Genomic DNA, 13,013 nt, shown 5'->3' on the forward strand with positions numbered 1-13,013 from the left:
AGAGTGATGGGTGTGAGGGATGGGAGAGGGTGAAGGGAGAGGGGATAGGTCATGGGTGGAGGGTGTGAAGGAAGGAGAGGTGGAGAAGAGAAGTGAGTGTGGGAAGGTGATGAGTGTGATTTCGAAGTAGAAGGGGATTAGTGAGTTGACGTAGAAGTGGAGGAGGAGGAGGAGGAGGAGGAGGAAAGATGAATAATGTCTCGGGGGAATACATGATAGCGAAAGGGAGAAAGTGAGGGAGGAAGGAAGATTGAATGAGTGTACGAGTGAGCAAACAGAACCTCTTAACCCTACTCCCTTACACCCCTTGACAATCACCTGAACTCCCCTCCGCTATACCCTCACACTCCCCTACCCCTCCCTGAGCCCCCAACACCGATCCCTCACGCCCTCACGCTGACGCCCTCCACTCAGCACTTGTCATCTGAGTCAAGTGGCTGAGTGGCGAGGCTCCAGCGCCATAAAGCTTAATTTGCTGTTTGGTCAGGACGCGGTGTTCCGGGGCCGTCACGCGACCTGCCTGACCTTCCTGTGCTGAGTAAAAGATAATCTCGTTTTCTTTCTTCTCTCTCCTCATTGTATTTTTTTTTTTTTTTTTTACAGTCTCTCTTCTACTGCCTCTAAAATAATTCTGATTGATTCCTTTTTTTCTTTTCGACACTGATTCTGCCTTGTTTCGCCATGCTCTTTATACTGTTTTTGTTTATTTTATTTTATTTTGCCTCTTGCCTTACTTTTGTCTGACCTTTCCTTACCATCCACTCAACTCAGTATTCCTCATGTCTTCATCTCCCATTCGTCACCTATCATCACTGCCAACCACTACTTCTCCGTCATCCATCCTCATATACTATTTACCTTTTCGTCATCTATTCACCATTAATCACCATTCAACACTACGCCCTCATCATTTATCATAATCTATCGATAGCCTGAGTTCGAGTCCTGCCAAACGTCGACCATTTTACATGCCATGCTTGCTATCAACCTTATCTTACACAGTGATTGCATGGCCGTCTGAGTCTCCAATAAGTAGAAGGGATGACCATCTGAGCCCCAACAAAAGACTTGCAGCACAAATAAATAGATAAATAGATAAATAAATAAATAAACAAATAAATAAATAGATAAATAAGTAAACCGATAAATACATAAATAAAAATAAAATATAGATATACCATTGAACACTACATTATCATCACCTATTACCATCAAACATACTGTAACTTCCCCATTACCATCACCACACAACACAACCCCCCATCACCACACAGCACTATCCCCCATCACCACACAACACACCCGACCTCCCCCTTCCACATCACCACACATCAAAACCTCCTTTTTCCACCTCCCCTACACGTCCTCTTCGTCCTTTCACCGCCCGCACCATCCACATCACCTCGCCCTTCCTTCCTCCACCTTCCTCCACCAGCACGACTCAACCAGTAAGCAGAGAGTCAACACTATATAGTTGTGAGTTTAATGAAAGAAAACGAGCTGGGTAAGAAATGGGCAGCTGTTTTACTTTGTTTTTTTTTTTTTTGTTTGTTTCTCTCACGCTACTAAAGGTAAAAAAAAAAAAAAAAAAGAGAGAAAAAAAACAGGCACTCAGTATAAATGGTGAAGAAGCTTCTGGTTAAATTTAAAGGAGTGAAAAACTGAAACATGATGATTAAAGAAAATAAACGAATATAGCAAGAGAGAGAGAGAGAGAGAGAGAGAGAGAGAGAGAGAGAGAGAGAGAGAGAGAGAGAGAGAGAGAGAGAGAGAGAGAGAGAGAGAGACTGGAAAAAAACACAGAAAGACAAAGACAAAGAAAGAAACCAATCAAAAGGTAAATAAAAATGAAGAGAAGAAAGGGAGAACCGAGGAGAAAGGGAAGGTAGAGGGAAGGAGAAAGAGAGACAGCGAGAACTCGGAGGAAGGAAGAGGGAGGAGGAGGGAGAACCAATGACGGCAGCAGGGGGTAAGTCATCAGGTGATCTCAGCAGGAGTGATTACAATAATAGACGGACCAATCACGGCTCAGGGAATGGACTGCGAAACTCTAATTAACTAAACTGCCAAATGACCTCCTCCTAAGTCAATTATGACCTGCGTGTTGACCAGTCATTAATATTCACAACACTCGACTCGCCTTCAGAAAAAAAAGAGGAGTTTCCGTGATTTGGCGAGGCGAGTTGAGCGGCATGAGCGAGAGTTAATAGAAGCAAGTTGAACAGAAGTTAATAGTGTCTGCAGTAAGCTATCGATCCCACTGCAACGATTCTCTTTTCATTCTCCCCTCTCTCTCTTCCTCCCCAGCGACTCTGACCCTTGCCACACTCCTGCAGAAGGCGTGAGAGGCCGGCGAGAGAATCTTAGTGTTCCTCCTTTGGGTTGAAATCTTTTATGTGCGCGTGGAGTCTTATACATCTTTGATAATTTAGTGATAAGTTTACTCTATCGACCACACGGACGCCACAAAGCAGCCATCACACGCGCTGCCTAAATAACTTGACAGGCAGCCCCAATTTCTGAGGTACCCTCCCTTCCCTTCCCTCCTCCCTTCCCTTCTCTTCACCTTAAAACCCCGGACAAGAAGGGCAGGGAAGACGGCGTTTAATGCGACGAAATACTTCCTTCACACTCCTCATAAACGCTGCACGAGAGGCGGACGTTGAAGGAGGACAAAGGGCTTTCAGGCGTCATTGCCTTCTGGTGACCTGCCGGAGTCGTAAAGATAAGAAATGCCACACAACACGTCAGGGCGAGCCACCAGAAATATTTGACATCCTCCCATTTTCTTGCAAGTGAGAGATCTGCGAGGTATCTGGAAAAGGCTGTCGATAGGAGGAGGAGGAGGAGGAGGAGGAGGAGGAGGAGGAGGAGGAAGGAGGAGGTAGTGGTGGGTGAAAGCAAAGAAGTATTCGTGAAGTTGGAGAATATGAATGGATAAATAAAGAAGTAAAAACCGCGCAAACACTGATTGAAGAAGCATGAGGAAGATGGAGAGCGAATATATATAGTTTGTAAAGGTCATGTAAAGGAAGGAGCAGCTGGTGGAAAGGTTTGAGATATGGTAAGCAAATAAAGAATGGAGATTGTGAATGTTGAAGATTGTTGAGGGAAAAGCAACAACAGAAGGCAGGGTGTATATGGTTCCCGGAGTGTTTCTCAGATAGATAGATAGACAGACAGATATATAGATACATAGTTAAGTAGGATGGATAGGTAGATAGATGCATAGGACTCTAGATAAAGAGATAGATAGATAAATAGATAGACATGGGTATTTAGATAGGTGGAAACATAGAACTAAATCAACACGAAGAAAAAGGTAGATAAGAACTACATGACAGAAGTGTAGATAAATACAGACAAATATATAGTGACAAACATATTGACATCTTAACAAAACCAAAAAAAAAAAAACACGAAGAAAAAAAATGTGGACAATACAAATAAAGTAAAAAAAAAAAAAAAAGTAACTTAACTAAAATCACGTTACTTTCCTATTCCTGCCGTGCGTCATTGTGTCAAAATCACCTCCACCTGAATCCTCTCCTTGCTTTTTCCAGGTAATCAGCCTCAAAAGTTCTCTCGGCAGGTGACACAGTGGCGACCCCTACACCTGCTATCTCACTGATGGCCTCGTGTATTACTTTCTTGTTACAGTTTTAGTGTATAGTTGGCGGAAAGTGAGTGTATTTTGGTATTCTGAATATTACTTTGTGTATTTTTTTTTTCTTGCCACGTGCATAAGTGAAGTAATCAATGATACTTGCGTTTGTGCGGGTGAGACAAAGCGACAAAGAATAATCTGAGTGTTATTGGTGAACGACTAAGAACAATTGATGGGGAAAAATAGAGAAAAAAAAGTAAGAATAAACACCAGCCATTGTGGAATAATAACACACACACACACACACACACGCGGTCATCGGGAATCACCATTATCGGTATTGACATTAAGAAAAAAACAAATGAAAAACGTATATCACACATTAAAACAATAAAAAATAAAATAAAATAAAATAAAATAAAATAAAATAAAATAAATAAATAAATTGATAAAACAAATATAAAAATAAGAAAAAAAAGAAAAATACAAGAGAAAATGAAACATGAACTTGTCACTAGTCTCGGAAAGAACTATTATACCCCTCTCTCTCTCTCTCTCTCTCTCTCTCTCTCTCTCTCTCTCTCTCTCTCTCTCTCTCTCTCTCTCTCTCTCTCTCACTATCCTCTCCCTCTCGCTTTACAATATTCACGATAATCCGGTCATAACATTTATCTTACGTCACCGCGTCTTGGGGAGCGAGCAGGGCACCTCAAGTCATTAAGGACAGGTGAGGGTTTCGCTCTCCTCGCCCTTCTCCCGTGATTTGTGTCCGATAATGTGGCTTAGGGTGACATGAAAGGCTGGTGACGGACGACCCGGCTAAGTGTGGGCTAATTACCTCTGGAGTGAGTGGTACGACCTGGAGAAGAGAGCGAGAGAGTGAGAGAGTGTGAGTGAGAGAGTTGATGGTTCTATTGAGTTGTGGTTTCAAGAGGTGACATGACACTGCCGTAGATTTGTGTGGGTTCTTGAGTTCTTGTGGGTCGTCGCGTCTGGTGGGTGTGTGTTTTAGTTTACTGGTTTGGTTTGGTTTGGATTTTTTTTTTTTGCCTTATTTGTTTTTTCATGGATTTGTTTGTGTTATTTTTTATATGTTTTGTTTACAAGCATTCTTTGTTTTACCACTGCGTAATTTTATGGTATTTCAAAGTGCGAGAGAGAGAGAGAGAGAGAGAAAGAGACAGAGAGACAGAGAGAGAGAGAGAGAGAGAGAGAGAGAGAGAGAGAGAGAGAGAGAGAGAGAGAGAGAGAGAGAGCACACCCTAGCCGCATGACGCCTCACCCTCACACGGGCACCAATTTGCATTTTGGAAACGCTATCGACGCGGTTACCGAGTGACACCGCCAGACGCAGGAGTGGGTGGCCTCCCTGCACCCTCACCCACCCTCACCTGCCCTCACCCGTCCTCACCCGCCCTCCCCGACGCCCGTTATGCCGCCCAGACATGCCAAACGGTATCGAGCGACGCCCAAACGGGAATCAATTATCAGTTAGTAATTTATCGTCGTCTGGTAATGGGGACTTTGGCGATGAAATACGACGAGGAACGATGAGGCGCGACTGCAACTTCTGACAGTCGATTGTAACAGCAAGTGTGTGGAAGTGAGGCTAAAGTTACGTCGCCCCGGGCCTGTGTGGCGGGGCGGTGTGAGGGACGCCGTCTGAAGCAGTAAAGCATGTCTGTTCTACGCCAAGGAGGGAAACGGCGGGGAGTCAGGAGGTGCATTTCTCACTAGGTTAAGGCGTTCAGAGAGAGAGAGAGAGAGAGAGAGAGAGAGAGAGAGAGAGAGAGAGAGAGAGAGAGAGAGAATGATTTAAGACACCATGACGTAAGAGAAAACAAAGACGATGAATTTACTGATAAAAAATATGAATATCATAGGAAACAAAAGACAGAGAGAGAGAGAGAGAGAGAGAGAGAGAGAGAGAGAGAGAGAGAGAGAGAGAGAGAGAGAGAGAGAGTATACGTGTGTGACGCGGTGTAATTCAGAGAGGTAATGGTGTGCCGCTCACACACACACACACACACAGGCACACACACACACACACACACACACACACACACACACACACACACACACACACACACACACACACCGATGCTCCTTCCCCTTGATGGCCGTGTGCACTCCTTCCCTGTGACGCCTCGTGGCCGCCTGGGACGAGGGGGGCGGCGCGAGCATTTGCCGCAGATTTATGCCCTGCAGGGGAGACACAAGGGCCGGGCGTTACGGTGGTGTGGGCAAGACTCCGGTCCGTCATGCCACCATCCACTTTTCTACTCCTTCCTCCAGGTGTATTACTTTACGCTTCTTTCCTCCTCTATACTTCTTCCTCTGATTTATATTCCGTCGCCGCTAAGTGTCGGGGCGTCTCGGAAAGCAGTATTTTTGTTGTTATTATAGTCTGCCATGAATCCAGGTCAGTTTTCTATATCCTGCACTTTTTTCTTGTATTTCTTACTTTGTACCAGTGTTATAGTCTTGTGTCTGAGCCAAGAATAGAAGTATGAGTGTTACATAACGAAATATAATAACATCCATAACATATAAATACGTAGAACTTTAAGACAAGACAATTCTTCGAGTTCGTACGTTCGATACTCCACTGACGGAGAAACGAAAGAAGAGGGTGAAAAAAAAAAGATAAAATGAACTACTATTCATATTAATATAGATACTGATATATTCCATCAATACAAATGCTATTTATATACAATACTAATGGTTAAACTATTGCTTATTATATACAACTTTTACAACTAATATTTACACTAGTCTTAAAACTAATACTAATATTAGTACTTATACTAATATTTACACTGTCACAAACACAAGTAATAGTTCTTATACTAGCACTAATACTTATACTAATACAGACACCAACAGAGATAATAGAAATACAAGTAACACATATAATGCAAATACTAACACATAATGATACTCAAATAAATATTATTACTTATACTAATGCAGGCATCAACATACATAATACATAATATACTAAAAGAAATACTAATACTTCTACTAATACAGACCAACACATAATAGAAATACTAACACATAACGATACAAAAAAAAAAAAGAAAAGAAAAACATTACTTATACTACCACAGACATCAACACATATAATACAAATACTAATATATAATGATACTACAAGGAACACTAACCAAATCACTTTCACTCATCTCAGTGTTCTCGCCACAACGCAAGACTTTCTTCCACACTCACGCCACGCTACATTAAGCCAAGCAGTGTTTTCTCCCGGCAAATGATGAATGTTTTCCCTCCTCGCCACGCTCCTGATGTTATTTTAGCGTGAGAGCCTGACCGTCACCCGTCACGCGTACAACGCCGGCGTCACCACTCCCGAGAACCAGCTGATCCCGTGTGGCTAAGAGAACAGCTCGTAATGGAGGCAGTAGTGGAGGTGGTAGTGGTGGTGGTGGTAGTAATAGTGGTGCTAGCGGGCGGTACACATACATACATACATACATACAGGGACTTAACACCATCATCCGTACGTGTGTGTGTGTGTGTGTGTGTGCGTGCGTAAACATCCTGCTCAGCATCCGCCATACTCTCCTCTCCCTCTCCCTCTCCCCTCACACACGAAAGAGGCAACTAATCACTCCGGTAAACTCTACGGGCAATTATCCCCCCATTTCTGGCCGGCCGCAGGTAAATGCCTCATTATTACCCCTCCCCCCTCCACCTCCCATTCCCCCCTCCCATCACCCCATTCCCCAAGTCCCCTCCAGTAATGACCACTACAACTTGGTCTCAAAATTACCGAAAAAAAAGAGAGAGGGAGAAAAAAAAAACGCATCGTCATAATACTTTGATTTTTTTTCTTGCAAGGAGTGAGTGTTATGAATTTATTAAGGTGGTCAAGGAAAAGAAGGGAGTGACCTGCTTTGTAATCTACGTGACCATAAAGTGACATGAACTGTGAGTTGAGAGATACGAATATGTTGTTTTGATAATACAACTTACGTCACGTCCTGTCAGAGAGAGAGAGAGAGAGAGAGAGAGAGAGAGAGAGAGAGAGAGAGAGAGAGAGAGAGAGAGAGAGAGGCACTAGGTGTAATAACAGGAGAGATCACACACACACACACACACACACACACACACACACACACACACACACACACACACACACACACACACACACACATCCCTCACTTTCCTTCTTCCTCCCTCCAGCACTCTATTTCTCCTCCTCCTCCTCCTCCTTCTCTTCCCCTTCCACATCCTTTTCCTCACTGGTCTGTCATTCTCCCTCCTCCTCCTCCTCCTCCTCCTCCTCCTCCTCCTCCTCCTCCTCCTCTTCCTCCTCCTCCTCTTCCTCCTCCTTCTCCTCTGCTTCCTCCTCCCCGCTGCTCTATCAATCACCAAATGCACCAGCGAGACCCACACGCCAACATCGACACCCGGAGAGAGAAACACATTATCACTGACTTTCCTAGCGGCTTACACTGGAGGAGGAGACGGAGGAGGCAAAGGAGGAGAAAGAAGCAGAGAGGATAGCCGGAGGTGAGTTACATGGCGTACATCTTTGTAGCATTGTGGTAACCTACTGGAGGGGGGGCGGGTGACATCGAGGTGTTTACCCTTGCTGTGTTAAATCGATGTTAGGATAATAGCAGTGATACCTGGGATGGGAGGACTCACGCGACCTCCGAAGTGTGGGCGTGAGAAACTCCTGGGCGGGGGATGCGGGCGGGGGTGTGGCACGTGTCGCAAAGGTAGTGGTGGTGGTGATGATGGGTTGGGGCGCCGGTGCTCCGTGTCTGGGAAGTGGGCGTCTCCACGTGAGGTCGTGTGCCTGAAGAGGGCGCGCGTTGTGCTTAGATAACGGCGTGTTTGGCGGAATATTTATGTGTGTGTGTGTATGTGTGTGTGTGTGTGTGTGTGTGTGTGTGTGTGTGTGTGTGTGTGTGTGTGTGTGTGTGTGTGTGTGTTGAAAGTGTGCGTGTACGTGGTGTAAGTTGCGAATTGAGTGAGAGTGGTGCAGTGTGTGGGCGCGTGCGGAAGTGTCAGTAATGTGTGTGTGTGTGTGTGTGTGTGTGTGTGTGTGTGTGTGTGTGTGTGTGTGTGTGTGTGTGTGTGTGTATGTGTATGTGTGTGTGTGTGTGTGTGTGTGTGTGTGAGTGCACGTAAGTGTAGGTATATGTATGTGTGCGTGCGTGTCATGGCGTCAGGTATTATGTACACACCAGCCAATGCGTCAACACCAACATTACGAAATTCACCTGTTATCTACCTTTGTCGGTGCAATCAGCCACTGTCCACCTGACCGGGTTTTGGGGAGCTGGTCTACATAAAGAACACTATCGACCCGCGACTGTATCGACAAGGGCAGTGCTCAGGGCCTCCTCTCCCTCTTGCCTTGTGATCCCTTAAGAAATATGAATACGAATGGATAACAGTGCCATAAATAAAAGGAATAGCAGATTTCTGGATAAAACGAAACCGCGAAAAAAATAAATAAAAGGAAGAAAGGGAAAAAAAGTAAGAGTGGTAATATTATTGAATGAAGAGTTTATGAGAACGCAAGATAAAAATGATCAAAAGAAAGGAGGAAAAAGGTGAAGGAATGAAAAGGAAAGGTAAGAGAGAGAGAGAGAGAGAGAGAGAGAGAGAGAGAGAGAGAGAGAGAGAGAGAGAGAGAGAGAGAGAGAGAGAGAGAGAGGACAGGTTAAATGTGGTACGAATACAAGAAGAGAGAGACTGAGGGGAGGAAAATGAGGAAGAAAGTAAAGTAAAGAACGTCATAATGGACTTCACGGTGAGAGGAGGAAAACCTGATAACCCACAAAAATAAAAAGAAACAAGAAATGAAAGGAAATGGAGAGAATACTGAGAAAGGAGAAAGACAAACGTTCCTGAGATAAAAAAAAAAAAAGAAAAGGAAAAAGACGAAGTGAAAAAGATATGAAAAAAAAAGAAATACAGTAGAAAGAAGAGAGGGAGAAAGAGAGACAGACGCAGAGATGAATGAAGGGAAGAGTGTGGGGGAAGGGAGGATAAAGGCTAAAAAAAGGAAGGAAGAAATGATGGGAGGGAGGGAGGGAGGGAGATGGGAAAGGATGGAGAGGGGGAAGGGAGAGGGGAGGGGGGAGGGAGCCGCACTGTAGCGTCGCCTGGCCACGTGCTGCAGTGACGGTAAATACAGGAGTGAACTGCCGCCCTCCCTGCCGGGGTAATTTTATCACTAGTTGTTGTGATGGGCTGAGTGGAGGGTGGAGGAAGGGCTGAGTGCCAAGGGGTGGAGGAGGAGGAGGAGGAGGAGAAACAAGAGTAGAAGGCGATAATAATGAAGAAAAGAAGAAAAACGTCAGCTATTTCTTATTTTCGGTGTTTCTGTAACTAGGTGTGTGGAGGTGAAAATTAAGATGAAGGTGAGAGGAAAGATGAAAAAAGCGAAAGGAGGGAACGGAGAAAATGAAGTTAACGAGGAAGTGCAGGTGAAGGCAGAGACTCATCACGTACAGCTTAAACATTAGAACCTGTTTTTAGACACCACCACACCACCACTCAGACACACCAACACACACACACAACCCCCCTCTCTCTCTCTTCCCCCCCAAACACTACCACGATCTCACCTCACTGACACTAAAGCTCATAATCAATCGAGCGGCGGGTAAGCAGGTAAGCAGCAGCAGGCAGGTACAGGTGGGTGAGCGAGGAAGGAAGGAGAGTCTTAGCGGTGTTTACCTGGAGCGTGACTAATGCTCAGCGCGGTGGCCATCACATGTTTACCCTGGACACAGTAATTGGTGGATTCACATGATATATCTGGTCAGGGTGTTTGCCTTGCGGACCAACCTACTTCCATCCCTTCCTCCCCGACCCCTCTGAGTGCTTCCGCCTCCTTGTTGGTGGAAAAGTATCAGTTCCAAGGGAATTGCCATTAACTTTGACACCTCACCTCACCTAACTCACCTTAACAGCTTGGACTATGAAGAAAATCCGAGGGTCTGTCGAAGAGAAAGACGAGGTGGTGGTGGTGGAGGTACTAGAGGTGGAGGTGGCAACAGTAGTGGTGGTGATATAAGATTTATGAAGGGGAAAGTAAGGCCAGGTAAAGCTCCTAGTACACCATGCTTATGTAAACACCAGGACGAGTAATTTCATAAAACATCCCTCAAATATTCATGGGAAGAGAGGGGATGGGACCGCCGGAGTGTTACAAGGAAATGGGGGTGTTGTGAGGGTATTGTTGTGTGGGTGTGGAGATGGAGGGAGAAGAGGAAGTGGAAGAAGGGGAGGAGAAAGGGAGAAGGAGATAGTGAAGAGAAAGAGGTATAAAAGACATAGGAAGAGAGGGAAGAGGAAGGGGAAAGGAGAGATAGTGAAAGGAGAGAAAATACTGACGAAGAGGAGGAAGACTAACAGATAGTGAAGGAAGGAAAAGAGAGAAAATATAGAGGAAGAAGAATGAGGAGTGAAGGAAGAAGAGAAAAGATAGAGGAAGAGGCAGGGAAGAAGAAGGGGAGGATGTGGTGGAAATAAAGAGGAGAAAAGGGGAGTAATACTGTAGTGAGGGGTGATTCAGGTGAGGGGAAGAGGAGAAGGAGAAAGGAGATATAGAATACAAGAATAAGGGGAATGGAGAAAATGTAGAAGTTAAATGTTTTACAAATATTTTTATGTGAAATGTTAGAAGGATGCAAGGTAACACAAACTTCTCTTTTTTCTACGTATGTATATATTTCTTTTTTTTTACTTCGTTCATTTTTACGTATTTTCTTCGAGCTTATTATTATTATTATTATTATTATTATTATTATTATTATTATTATTGTTATTATTTCGATGTATATTATCTATTCTTCTTATCTTACTTTCCTACCTACCTACACACACACACACACACACACACACACACACACACACACACACACACACACACACACCACAACACATCCCCTCCCGCTCCCCACTCCTTCCCACCCAACACACAACACAACGCAACAGCCACCCCTCACACACAAGTACACACACGCACACACACTTCACACACGCATCGATCCAGTCCCATAATAACGCCGTAATCCAGTCAGATAACAAAATCACACACTATCATGTAACTTTGCCCATTTGCATATGGCGACGCTAACTCACTTACCATCTACTTCAGGAAATGAATTTTTACGCCCCTCGTCTGGGCCTGCATAGTTTGGCGTCCCGGGGGAAATTCTAGAAGTTGAGACTTAAACTTCCCTTCCTCTCCCTGTCCTCCCTTACCTTCCTTTCTCTTCCCTTCCCTTACTTTACTTTCCTTCCTCTCCCTCTATTCCTTTCTCTTCTCTCTTTGCTTCTCCTTCCCTTCCCTTCCCTTCGTGTCTCTTGCCTGTCTTTCCTCGTTTTGCTTTTCCCCTCCCCTTCTCTTTTCTTTCGTAGGGAATGTGACACTGGTTTAGATATGGGAATGTTTTGTGTTAGTGTGTGTGTGTGTGTAATAACGATAATGTAAAATTAGTTATGTTCCTTCTCCTCACACCCACTGAGGGACACACACACACACACACACACACACACACACAAGGCGCTACCAAATCACTTCCTGTTGTTTTGAGATGAAACAAACCAATCGATTTTAATGCCTTCCAGCTTTACACACACACACACACACACACACACACACACACACACACAACCATTCACATATACAGAGCTAAGGCCGAGATTCATTCCCTCCGCCCGCAGACTCGTAGTTCTGAAGTGTTCCTGGAATGCATTTTTCCCTCTTTACTCCTTTTTCCAGTGGGAGCGAGAACGCCTCAGTTGGGATCGTGTTATAATGAACAACGCTTCATAAACACGAAAAAAAAGAGTTAAAAAAATTGGTGTTCCATGAAATATACGGCACATCACTTATTTATTTATTATTTTTTTTGACGTACACTTTCCAAACTTAAATTCCACTGAACAGCGACAGGTAGGCAAGAAAAAAGGGCAATAAAAGACTCCAGCTACGACGTTCAATACTAGAGCACTGCGACGCTCATGTCACTAAAGGACAAAAACACAAAGAATACACAGACACCAAAAAACTCCCACTACATACTAGACAGACTCGCCAAACAGAAGAAAAACAATACGTGGAAGTAAATAAGAAAGTCACGATAAAGCAGACGTATGAAATATTCTGAACTCATTAAGAGCAGGTTTTCCAGGTGTGTGGGTGAGCAGTGTACCTGAGGGGAGGTGATCGGTGAGGGAAGCTCGTTGGTGTCGAGGCCTGGGATTGAGAGGGGAGAGGGAAAGCGAGGGAGGAGAGGTAGAAATCGAGAAGCAAGAGTAGGATGAAGGGAGAGGAAGACTGGGTGAGGTACTGGAGGATGATGGAGGAGGGGCGTGGGGGAGGGCTGGCTGGTGGCGGGGTCCATGA

The 13,013-nt window shown here is 44.6% G+C and overlaps 1 protein-coding gene across 6 annotated transcripts in view; it reads left to right on the forward strand.

The window, feature by feature from the left end:
• Positions 1-13,013, forward strand: part of LOC135116235 (histone-lysine N-methyltransferase PRDM16-like) — a 98,761-nt gene that overhangs the window by 35,090 nt on the left and 50,658 nt on the right. The window contains exon 1 of one of the 6 annotated variants that reach the window (XM_064033597.1): positions 7,987-8,146. The exons of the other annotated variants lie outside the window; for them this stretch is intronic. The gene's annotated coding sequence lies outside the window, so the exon portion shown is untranslated. Of the gene's footprint in view, positions 1-7,986; positions 8,147-13,013 lie in introns of those variants that run through there. 6 annotated transcript variants of the gene reach the window in all.

This window comes from Scylla paramamosain, chromosome 30 (genome assembly GCF_035594125.1).
Source record: "Scylla paramamosain isolate STU-SP2022 chromosome 30, ASM3559412v1, whole genome shotgun sequence".
NCBI classification, from domain to species: domain Eukaryota; kingdom Metazoa; phylum Arthropoda; class Malacostraca; order Decapoda; family Portunidae; genus Scylla; species Scylla paramamosain.